Genomic DNA, 11,510 nt, shown 5'->3' with positions numbered 1-11,510 from the left:
ACCCATCTTTGGTAAATCTAGACCATTAAATTATTGTGGGCCCACCTTGATCTACAACAATCCAAAAAGTACATAGATCATGTTGGTTATCTCGTGATATTCATCTCACGATCAAGGGGTCAAAGACATAAAACACATATTATTAAGATATACTGCATGATTGGTGTGCCTTTGAAATGTTGGATATTTTTAAAATAGAAAAATGAGATTTTTCAATGAGAATTTTCAAAGAGAAACTTCTTTTTGTGTGAATGATGTTTCCAACTAGAAGACACTTATGTTGTGAAAAGGTATTGTTTTAAAATGAAAGGGTACTTTTCATTTGACGCGGTTCCTTCATATCCTTTTTATCTTCTATTAACAAAAAAAAAGGCTTGCGGTCTCAATTTTAAGATAACTTTCTTCCCTTTAACTCTGCTCTTTTCCTATATGTAAGGGCATACTTGTTGTCCTGAATTCGGAGTGCAGACCTTGTTCTTGGCGTATGCATTATTTACTTGGGACTTATTTCGGTGTAGCCACCTTCATAAGTGGGGGAAAAGTATCCGTTTGATTGCCGGAATTTTTTTGATTCTTGGGACTTTTGTGGAATTTCCGTAGGAAACCCACGTTTGGTTGGTGGGCCCAAAATAATCCCAGGAACCAAAATAACCCCGCATGAAACCCCAGGAAGGAAAATAAAAATACTCCCAGGAACCAAAAATAAGCTTTCAGAAGAATTTTTTTCTTCCCAACAGTTCAAGCAACCAAACAAAGCAAAACCCACCATAGTCCGGTCAACCAAACATGGGATTTTTATTTTACCGGGATACTTCCAGGGTGTTTTATTTTCCACCAATCTCCTAGGAAGTTTTTTGTTCCACAAAAATCCCAAGAACCAAAAAAATTCCGGCAACTGAACGGTTTTACCGTGATACTTCCAGGGAGTTTTTTTTCCTACCAATCTCCCAGGAAGTTTTTTGTTCCACAAAAATACCAAGAACCAAAAAAATTCTAGCAACCAAACACTTGCCGGAATTTTTTTGGTTCTTGGGATTTTTGTGGAACCCAAAACTTCCTGGAAAATTGGTGGGAAAAAAAACTCCCTGGAAGTATCCCGGTAAAATAAATTCCCATGTTTGGTTGACCGTTGTTTGGTTGCTTGAACTGTTGGGAAGAAAAAAAATTCTTCTGCAAGCTTATTTTTGGTTCCTGAGATTATTTTGGTTCCTAGGAGTATTTTTTTTCCTTCCTGGGGTTTCGTGCGTGGTTATTTTGGTTCCTAGGATTATTTTGAGCCCACCAACCAAACATGGGTTTCCTGCAGAAATTCCACAAAAGTCCCAAGAATCAAAAAAAATTCGGCAACCAAGCGGGAGCTCAAAGCTTTGTGGTGCCTTGCCTACCTCTCTCTCCTATTCTGATTCTTTGTTCTAAAGAGTCGTTTTGTTCATCCACCATTACAATTTGTCACAACATGAAATGGGCGATTTAGATCGACCTAAGTTGGGACCCACTATGTCCTAGTGGGGCATGCCCCTTTGTCATACAATGAGGTGTGCCCAAATGAAGCACATTAACAATATAATTACTCTACTCTATCGTGAATTGAGTATTGGTTTGGTGGCATATTTCTTACTTGGTTTTCTTGCATTTTTTTCCCTTCCTTTTGTTTCCTTTAAAAATCAAACAAAGTTTGGAAATGCAATCGTTTTTAGGAAAAGATAAACGAAAATGGGTGAAAATATTGGAAAAGAATGGAAACAATATCATTTCCCAGATATACTGAAAAGAGGACCCACAATTTCAAGGAAAGGTCATCTCTTAATCTCCATTTCAATTATCCATCTATGCCATGTTATACACTTCAGACGACCATCTGAATCACTACGCACCAAGTTTCACACCTTACATTCATGGGTGGTGGTCCCACTAATTAGCAATTGTGTATTCCACCTTCTCTTTTTGAAGGGAAATGATATCTAGCCCTTTTTTCTTCAGCGGCCACCCCTGTTGAAAAGAGTAGTCATAAATGCACTAGAGGGGTGGCCCGAGGAAGAAAAGGGGGCGAATATATCACTTCCCATATAAGGACACTAAAGGTCATTTCCAATCCACCATTTTCATCGCCATCGGACATGAGGCAATGTTGCAGGCATGGGATCTAGAGGAAACTACAAAAGTGGGGTGAATCTCTCATATATACAACACCATCGTCTCAATCATCGTCATGGGCCCACCTTGATCTACAACCCTGCAAAAAGCACACAGCTAATCATCGTAACCATCAGGTCAAGATCCTAGAAATGGATGATCAAGAAAAGAACATAAGAAATAATGATAAAAAAATACATTTGTAGAAATAGTTAAGATTCTTGGTCCAACAGTAAGGTTACCCCATTGTGACCTAGCGGTCATGGGTTCGAGTCATGGAAACAGTCTCTCTGCAAAGCAGCGGGAGCCTCGTGCACTGTGCCGCCTTTTTAGAAATAGTTAAGATTATGTGAGTGTATTGATCTGTTACATGGTCTAGATTAAATGATATGGGTGAGACCTACATATCCTGATACATGTAGGTAAAGAACACTTCATTTAGGAAAGTACAAGGCAAAGGTAAGTAAATGAAATAAAACTTCACCAAACCCTGCTCAATCGAAAATAAATACGCATGCGAAAGATGACCAACATTAAAACCCTGTTTAGATTGCAAGAAAATATTTCCGAATGAAAATATTTTCTTCAATTTTTTTTCTTTCTATGACCCTGTTTGGTTAATTTAGAGGGATACTATCATAAATTGAGGGCCCCTACGTAAAAATTGAATAGGGTTGGTTTGTCTAAAAAAAAAGGAATTTTTTGAAATATTTTTCCTTTCCATACTTTTCCGAAAAATTCTTGCAATCCAAACAGGGCCTAAATGGAAATGGAAAATGCTAAAATGAAAGACACTTTTTATGGGTTGAAATGGTGGGAGACATTAAAACCTATTAATGAGGGAAAGTGGAAATGTTAAGAGGGCTTTTAGGAGGGGTGGAGACGTTTCATGTCTATTCTTCCCTACAAAATCTCTCTTTCGATAATAATCTCAAAAAGGGAGAACCACCACTTTCTGGTGAGGTCTCTTCATCTCTATAAAAGCTATCTGTTTTCTTCTCTAGAAACTCCATTGATTCATTTTTGGTTGCCTCTTTTATCATCTTTTGTGGCACGGATGGTGATGAGTTTGAGGGATCATGTCAAACAACCAGTTGCTTCAAAAGCTTAAGCGGTTAGAGAAGGCATTATTTAATCTTTTATACTTTAACATCCCCCCTCACTTGTGGCCCCTCTTTTAGGGTTGGCCTACATGTTGCACATGTGGCCCCTCTTTTGGATTTGGCCATTGCATACGGATTTTTGTTATCAAGGAGGTTTCAACTAGGGACCCTTGCATCCGATACCATGTCAAACAATCAGTGGTATCAATGCCAGGCCGTGGTAACCCTAGTGTGCCTTCGAGGACGGAAAATCCCTCAGAAAAGATCCCGGTAATCCCGGTATGCCTCTGAGAATGGTAAAATATCCCTCGAGGAAGATCTCGTAGTTCCCGTGTTGTCTCCACATGGAGGGGGAGATTGTTGGGGGATCCACGTGAAAGAAACGATCCCACATCGGAAGTGTAATAGATGTGGATGGGCTTTATAAGGGAATGGGCACCCTCCCGTTAATGGCTAGCTTTTAAGGTGAGCTCTACCCGCGTCCCTACATATCGATTCCGGAAGAGACCCAATGGATTGTTGTATCTTGGGAGCTGAACGCCGATCAACCCAGTGCAGAAGGGGGCGCATCGTCTCCAAGGGTTGCGCATTTTCCGGGGTTTGGGTAGCGTGTTTTCAATTGCTTTGATTTGGAAAATCATTCCGGGGCTTGGGTAGCGAGTTTTTCGGGCCGGGTAAGGTTAGTTTAGCTGCTTTAGCATAAGCTATCATTATGGAAACATTTCAAAACAGTTTTTAACATAACTTTTCATTAATCGCGTCTCTTTAATTTTTTGAAATATTCGATCGAGAATACGTAAAAGTTATTCTAGAATATGTCTGTTCTTTCCCTGCTTCTCTTGTAAAGTTTGCTTCCTTTTCCGTTCTATTTTTTTATATCATGGCAAACATAATCATGTTCTCAAGGCGTCCAGGCTGTGTAAGTGCACAACTCTGAGCGGAGTTGTTGTATCCTAGAGGCATGCATTGGAGATTCCATATATACCGTCGATTTGTCATTTATGACGACAATATTTGCCTTATCGATAAGTCACTTCTTTACCATTTGATTCTTACATTAGTTTCTCGTGATCAATTACTTCATTTCCACCATTTATTAGTATAATCCTAAAGCCCATGCTCATCTTATAGGCAGTAAAATTTTCACTATAGGTGTAGAAAGCTATAGTGTGGACAACCACTGAAAATATGTACTATAGTGAATAGTTATACTTAAAATGTTATTAGTATGGATAATCACACCCAAAATTTACGATAGTGTGGACACCCACACTGAGTATTTTATAAAGTGCGGATGGATTCAGTGAAAAAAGCTAAGCTAGTGAGGATGGCTATCATATGTTCTAGTGTGGATAACTACAATGAAAGTATTTCTTAGGTGTGGATCTCCACACTAACAAAACCATACTGGATAAGGTATGGATAGCCACAATGAAGGAAAGAATACAAGAAGAACAGATGAAAGCAGAGAACAAATTACAAACATGAGTACAGTTTTCCTTCCCTATCTGACTGGATTATTTCCATGAGCATTGGAGAGATGAGGGGAAGAGGGACATCTTCTCCCTTGCATGGGCAACCTCACTTTGAGAGGAAGTCTGCATCCGAGTTTGCTTCCCTCGACACGTGAGTTATGCACTAGGCTTTGAAAGTGTTGAGGATTTCTCGAATGTGGGTTATCATTAGGATTTTTTTTCCATGGGGGCTTGAATTTTCACCGTAATTACATCTACTGCAAATAATCAATCGTCTTCAATCCATAGATTTGGGGTTCCCCATTTTTGCACCATTTTCACTCCCACGTAAATGGCTGAGAGTGCTAGTCCAAAAATCTCTTCTTTTCAAAACTTCAATGGAGAATAAACCAAGAACCATTCCCTTGTTGTCTCGAAGAATTCCACCAATTCCAGGTCCTTCAATTTCATGAGAGGCATCTGTATTAATCTTGAGCTCTCTAGGACCAGGATTCTGCCATTTGCACTCCTTGCTCTTCCTCTGTCTTGGGTGGAAGTTGTACCCAAAATGAGTTACTGCGTTTTAGTTGGTTTGATTTGGAATACCCTTCCAACGATACTGTCTGGTGTTAGAGCGTGTAGCAGTTCTAACCCGTCAACTACTAGCATTAGCTAGCAGACTTACGCCAGTCTTTAGCAAGTGTTGTATTTTTTAGGTGCCTTGAAGTCCTTCTTTGGAATGTATTACACTTGTGTTAGATATGTGAGATCCATTGGATTGAGGGTAGATCACCATTGGATTTTCTTGAATAGTTTGCAATGAAGTAAGAGTGTTTAAATAGAACACTGAAAGGAACATGGAAAGATATAATCACAATCTAATCTACTTTTCTAACAAACCTACCTACATTATTAATATGCAACCAAATCAAATCAAATCTAATATCCTAATTTATTTGGCTTGCCCCATCTAACTTACATACTAATTTAATCTAAGTGCCTCATCTTAGCCAAATTGCCACATTTAACCAACATGCCTAATCTACCACCAAGATGATCCAACGGTGAATCTCAACCCGTTTGGACTGCAAGAAAAACATTTCTGATGGAAAAAACTTTCTTGGAAAATTTTCTCCTTTCCACGATTTAGAAGGAAATGATATGATTATGGTTAATTTGGAAGGATATTATTATAAATTGTAAGTTCCTCTTAATAAAATTTGAATATTGACGGTTCCAATTAGCTTTTTCATTTGTAAAACAAGTAAGAAATTTTAGAAATATTTTTCCCTTCCAAACTTTTCCACAAAATTATTGCCATCTAAACAGGGCCTAAAGGATTTCAAGCCTGCTGGCAAGAGCTTGAAGTCTTCTGTAAGTTTTAGAAAGCTTTCATAAGCAAGCAAAGGTTATTACTTTCCCTTTTTTTCTTCGGTAGGTAAGCTGGGATTGAACTGCCGACCTCCAGGTTACCATGTGCAGTTGTAGATATACTATAACAATCTGACCTCAACCATTTTGGCATATTTTGTGGATTTACTATGGGGTGATGATAAATTCCCACTCCCTGTAGGATGATTCACACCCTTTAACGTGAGTTGACGTCAAAAAGCGTTAAAGTCTAACGCTTTTTTATGCTTTTGGACATTTTTTGTTGTCAATTCACCTTAAAGGGGTGCGAATCATCATACCGGGGGTGCAAATTTATCATCTCCCTTTTCTATATTCCAATGACTAAGGTAAATGATATATATCTTGATGAGTGTGTACGATGTGCCATATAATCAGTCGATATATCTGACACATAACATCCACATTGGATGTGGCAATCTGTGGAACGTGACGAGAACAAGGTTTATAAAGCCCTATTTTACACATTTATCTTTTCTTCATACCTCGAAAATTTTTACATGAAGAAATTGAGCTATCTTTTCTCAAATATTTGAGAAAAATAATAGCTTTCTTCCTTAGACTATTAAAAGAAAGCATCGAATTTTATTTTTTCAAACTTTCTACTTTAAAACAAAAAAACTAGGGGAGTGACAAATCGACTCCCAAATGTGATAAATCGACTCCCCATGTCTCTTTCTCTCTCCTCTGGGTTAGAGAGAGAAAGAGGAGAGAGATAGACACATGGGGAGTCGATTTATCATTTTGGGGGGTCGATTTATCACTGCCCAAAAACTAAATGTCAATTGTTTATTGTCTAGGACTAGATCTATGCACCCTTTGGCTGCATATTACTATTTCCTCTTCTTCCACTTCCGGGTTTTATCGTAGTCGGCGGTGCAACAAGCACAATTGCAGGAGATGAAAATATAGAAAAAATTATATGAGAAGAAGAGGACCAAAATGGTGAACTGTGAGACACGCTTCCTAGATCAATAGTTTTTAAACTACCATTCATACAAAAATTCAAAAACTTTGTGTAACTACTTAGTAAAATGTCTGTATGTTACAGCGAAGATATCTCAGCTATCACTCTAGAGAGGATGTTCTAGTCTAAAGAGATTGCTAGGAACATCCAACACAATCTGGAAGATCCTCACAATGCAGGTGATGATTATTTAACAATAACTTATTAAAAGTTCGAGCAGTTGATTTTTTTTGCCATCCCAACCATATAATTGTTGATATGGAGTGATCGCCACCATTGCTTTGGGTAATCTTGTTTGATCTTTGTGGTCATAAGTCATTCATTGCAAAAATAGCAAATTATTGCCTTAAAACTCAAGATAATGCTTATTATTAGTTCCAACAATCATTTTGCATTACAACTAAAGGAAAATTGTACCATTACTTGAAACAACAATTTTTCAAGTAACTATGGAATTCAGAGAGCTTCTCGGTCGATCGGTCAATATATGCATCCATAGCTCTGAAGTATTTATGCCTCCAATTTTTGTTGAGGATGAGAAAGCCGATGACTCCCCAAAATCCCAAAGCATATGACATTGCCACGAATGAGTAGAAAATCACAGGATTATCAAGAACCCTAGAATTTTTTCCCTCATCTCTAGGAGGTTGTGAAGGGATTTCCAAGGAGCAATTTCTTTCTAGTGGTGGTCCACAAAGATCTTGATTTCCCTCATAGCTATCCTTACCAAATGTGGTAAGGTGTTTCTCAAAAGGGATCTTACCTGATAGGTTATTGTAGGCGACGGAGAAAGCACCAAGTGAATCCAGTTGGGATAATTCATAAGGGATTCTCCCAACTAACTTGTTGTGAGAAAGATCCAAACTCTCCAAGCTTTTTAGGTTTTGAAAGGATCGTGGAAGATGGCCAGTTAGCAGGTTGTTGGAAAAATTTAATGAGAGAAGCTCTCCCAAGTCTCCTATTTGGAATGGAATGTCACCCTCCAATTGATTCCTGGACAAATCAATTCCAGTCATCAATCTAAAAGGAAGGCCCTCGTAAGAGTAAGTGAAACCCTTTGTGGTGAAAGAAGTTGAAGGCCTAGGATGAAATAATGTACTACCACTTAAAAAAATATCAGAAATTTGGATTTCATCTGTTTTCTTCCATGAACTTATGTTGGTGAGACAAGAAGGTATATTCCCAGAAAAAAAATTGTTGGAGAGATCCAAGGTATGAAGGTTACTTAGTTGACACAGTTGTATTGGAATGTGTCCTTGAAAGAAATTATGCCCTAAAAGAATTGATACCAATTTTGAGAGGGAGAATAACCAACTAGGAATTGTATCGAATAGGGTATTTTTTTGTATATCAAGAATCATCAAGTCAGGGCTATTTAACAGGCCAGATGGAATTACTCCAGTAAAATTATTGTGGCTGACAAGTAAATATTGCAATCGTGTCAAGTTAGCACCAATTGGGAGAATGTCTCCTTGCAATCTATTACTTGATACGTTTAGGTAAACCAGCTGAGTGCATTTTTTGGTGAGTTGATGTGGCATTTCTCCTGAAAGGTTGTTGCAAGATAGATCCAATACCTGCAAGCTTTTTATTTTACCCATGGATGACGGGATCCTACCTTTCAAAATATTTTTGGATAGGTTGAAGTAAGTCAACTGAGGGAAGAGTGTGCCGATGTTTGTAGGAAGTAGCTCAGACAGATTGTTGTCAGAGATATCTAGAAAACTGACAGATGATGTAGTGTTGCGGGTAGACTGAGGAATTGAGCCTTCGAACAAGTTACCGCTCAACAACAAGGTCTTACATGATGGATTGTACAATAGCCAAGATGGGATGGTCCCTTTAAGAGAGTTGTGACCCAAATTTAAATTGTTTAAATTAAGCTGAGTTGAAATGAAGCTAGGAATGGTACGACTGCTCAGTTGGTTGAGGTTGCAATTTTCTAAACTCAAGTACTCGAGTTGAAAAGTAGGAACCCAGTGTGGGTGTTGGGTTTCCACCACTAATTGTATATTGTTTGAAAGGTCAACACCTGAAAGCCGTGAGAGGTTGGCAAAAATAGAAAATGAGAACACACCCATGAACTGATTATTTGACAGATCAATAGTCTCTATCTCCGTTAAGTTGTTGAAAATGAATGAAGGAATCTTCCCTGTAAAGCGATTGTCGGAGAGAGAGAGCTCTTGCAGGTTATGCATGCCTTCCATACATGGATGAATACCACCCTCAATTGAATTGTTGCGGAGATTCAAGGAACTTAAGTTCCTTAGTTTGCAAATCCCTGTAAGAATAAGAGAGAGAAAATGGTGACAAAATTAGATTGATGTCACAAAATGATAATGAGGAAGCCCCATTGTATGATTATGTGGCAAGATAAAATTCTTCGTTGAAAAATAAATTTCTCATAAAATTCTATATATTTTTTTTTTTTCCAATTCATTAGTGTAAATGTAAATAGTCATATTTTGGGAAATAATATTCTCACACCTTGACTCAATGTAGGGCCTATCAAATGTATGGACAAGATCAATCAAAGGTGGGACCCTCAAGACCACCAACTTCCTCCAGATGATGCCGTCCTACATCAAATCTCCAAGTTGGGGTCCCATTCTCTATTTCTTCCCTTTTTCATTTTTTTGCTTATCTTCTCCATAATTTTTTATATATATTTAGTTGAATGAATTGGATAGCCAAACAATGGACCCCGCCTTACAACGAAGGCAATTGACCTATGGCCACGTTTGGATACCCATGAGATTTAGATTTGGATTTCTCACATTTGAAGTTGAGATTTGGAACTAGATCAGATCCTTAGATTTCTAAAACAGCTGCAAACAGTGAAAAATCCGATTTTCAAATCTGTTTTGCAAAACTTTATTTGGAAATCAATATTTGTGGCAGTTACCTTCACCCTCGCTGCTCCTCGACCTTGCTGCAACAGCAGCCACACGTCCCTCCCTCCCTCCCTCTATACTCTCTCAATCGAATTCATACAGCATAAGCATGAGGATGATTGATGTATTTTGTATCCAAACTCAAATCCAAATCCAAATACAAAAACATGAGGTATCCAAACATGGCGTAAGTGTATTTGTGTTATTTGACTCTTTTTTTTTTGAAAAGTTAATGAATTTTATTAATACCCAAAACACAACTGCCGGGGACAAGAAAAGGCTTGATCCTAACCATGTGGGTTTGATATTTCCACACTCCTTGCTATTAGAGGGGCTGGAGGAAGTTTCTCTCGACTGGTCTGGAGCCAACCATGACCACTCAAAATAATAACATAATTAGTCCTGTAAACATGTGGAGATGATATACCTTTTTTTTTATTAGTAGAGATGATATACCTATAAGATATGGCACAATCATTGTATTGATTGTCTCTGGGTTGTGACCATTGAGATGCAAAGATCTTAAAAGAGGGGGTGGGAATATCATTACCCATTTTCTTTATTAAATCTATAGTTTACTTTTCTTAAAGCGGTTACTATGCAGAAAAATAACAGAATCCTGTCAAAAAATACCCCACATATCATCATTTTGGGCGAGAAAAGCCCCGTACCTGTTAAGATGGCGCCAAATGTGAATGTCAGATTATTCTCTGATAAATCCAGTTCATCCAGGGAGGAGAGGTTGCCGAGACATGAAAGAAGACTTTGATCATGAAGATTGTTATGGCTGATATCTAGCTTCATGAGCCTCTTCAAGCCACATAAACCTACAAGAAAAATGATCAAGACATAAAAACCCATAACCCATTTCATTTATTGCTAAACAACAAATTGCTCTCAATGCAAGGGAGAAATCTCAAAGTTTTATATTACTTATATGAAAAATGCTAAAAAAATCACCCTTACATATTTTTTTCCTATTGATCACTATTTGGGCCCACTTGTGCCATGTGGACATGATCAATTCTGTTGATTTTGCGGACAGCCACAAAAGTGGCTCTTTATCATTTGCCCAATCTTGATCAGATGATCCTGAGCCTTGATTTAGGAGGTCTCACACCAAAAGCCGCTAAAGCTTTAATATTTGTATTCAATAATTAATCTTACTATTGGGATGGCCGTTAGGTGTGGTGCTAGGGCCATATGCGTTGCCTCATGATGGTTTGCCAGATCAAGGGCCTTGGTTACGCACACCCTTGTGCCTATGTGCGATGTATCTGATCCTGGTCTAGTATTCATCCTATGAGATTTGTTTAGGCCCTGTTTGGATTGCAGAAAAACATTTCTGGCAGAAAATATTTTCGTTGATTTTGTTTATTTCACAATTTAGAGGGAAATCATATGGTTATGGTTTATTTAGAGGGGTACCATTATAAAATGAAAGTCCTAATAAATAAAACTTTGTAATCAATCAATGGAAAAGGAAGAAATTTTATAAAAAATTTCTTTTCCAAACTTATTAAGAAAATTCGTTCAATCCAAAAGGGCC

The sequence above is a fragment of the Tasmannia lanceolata genome, unplaced genomic scaffold, assembly GCF_043159265.1.
Source record: "Tasmannia lanceolata isolate RefF3 unplaced genomic scaffold, GAP_Taslan_0.1 ptg000004l, whole genome shotgun sequence".
NCBI classification, from domain to species: Eukaryota; Viridiplantae; Streptophyta; class Magnoliopsida; order Canellales; family Winteraceae; genus Tasmannia; species Tasmannia lanceolata.
The sequence above is the reverse complement of the archived record's forward strand: the minus strand, read 5'-3'. Positions refer to the sequence as shown.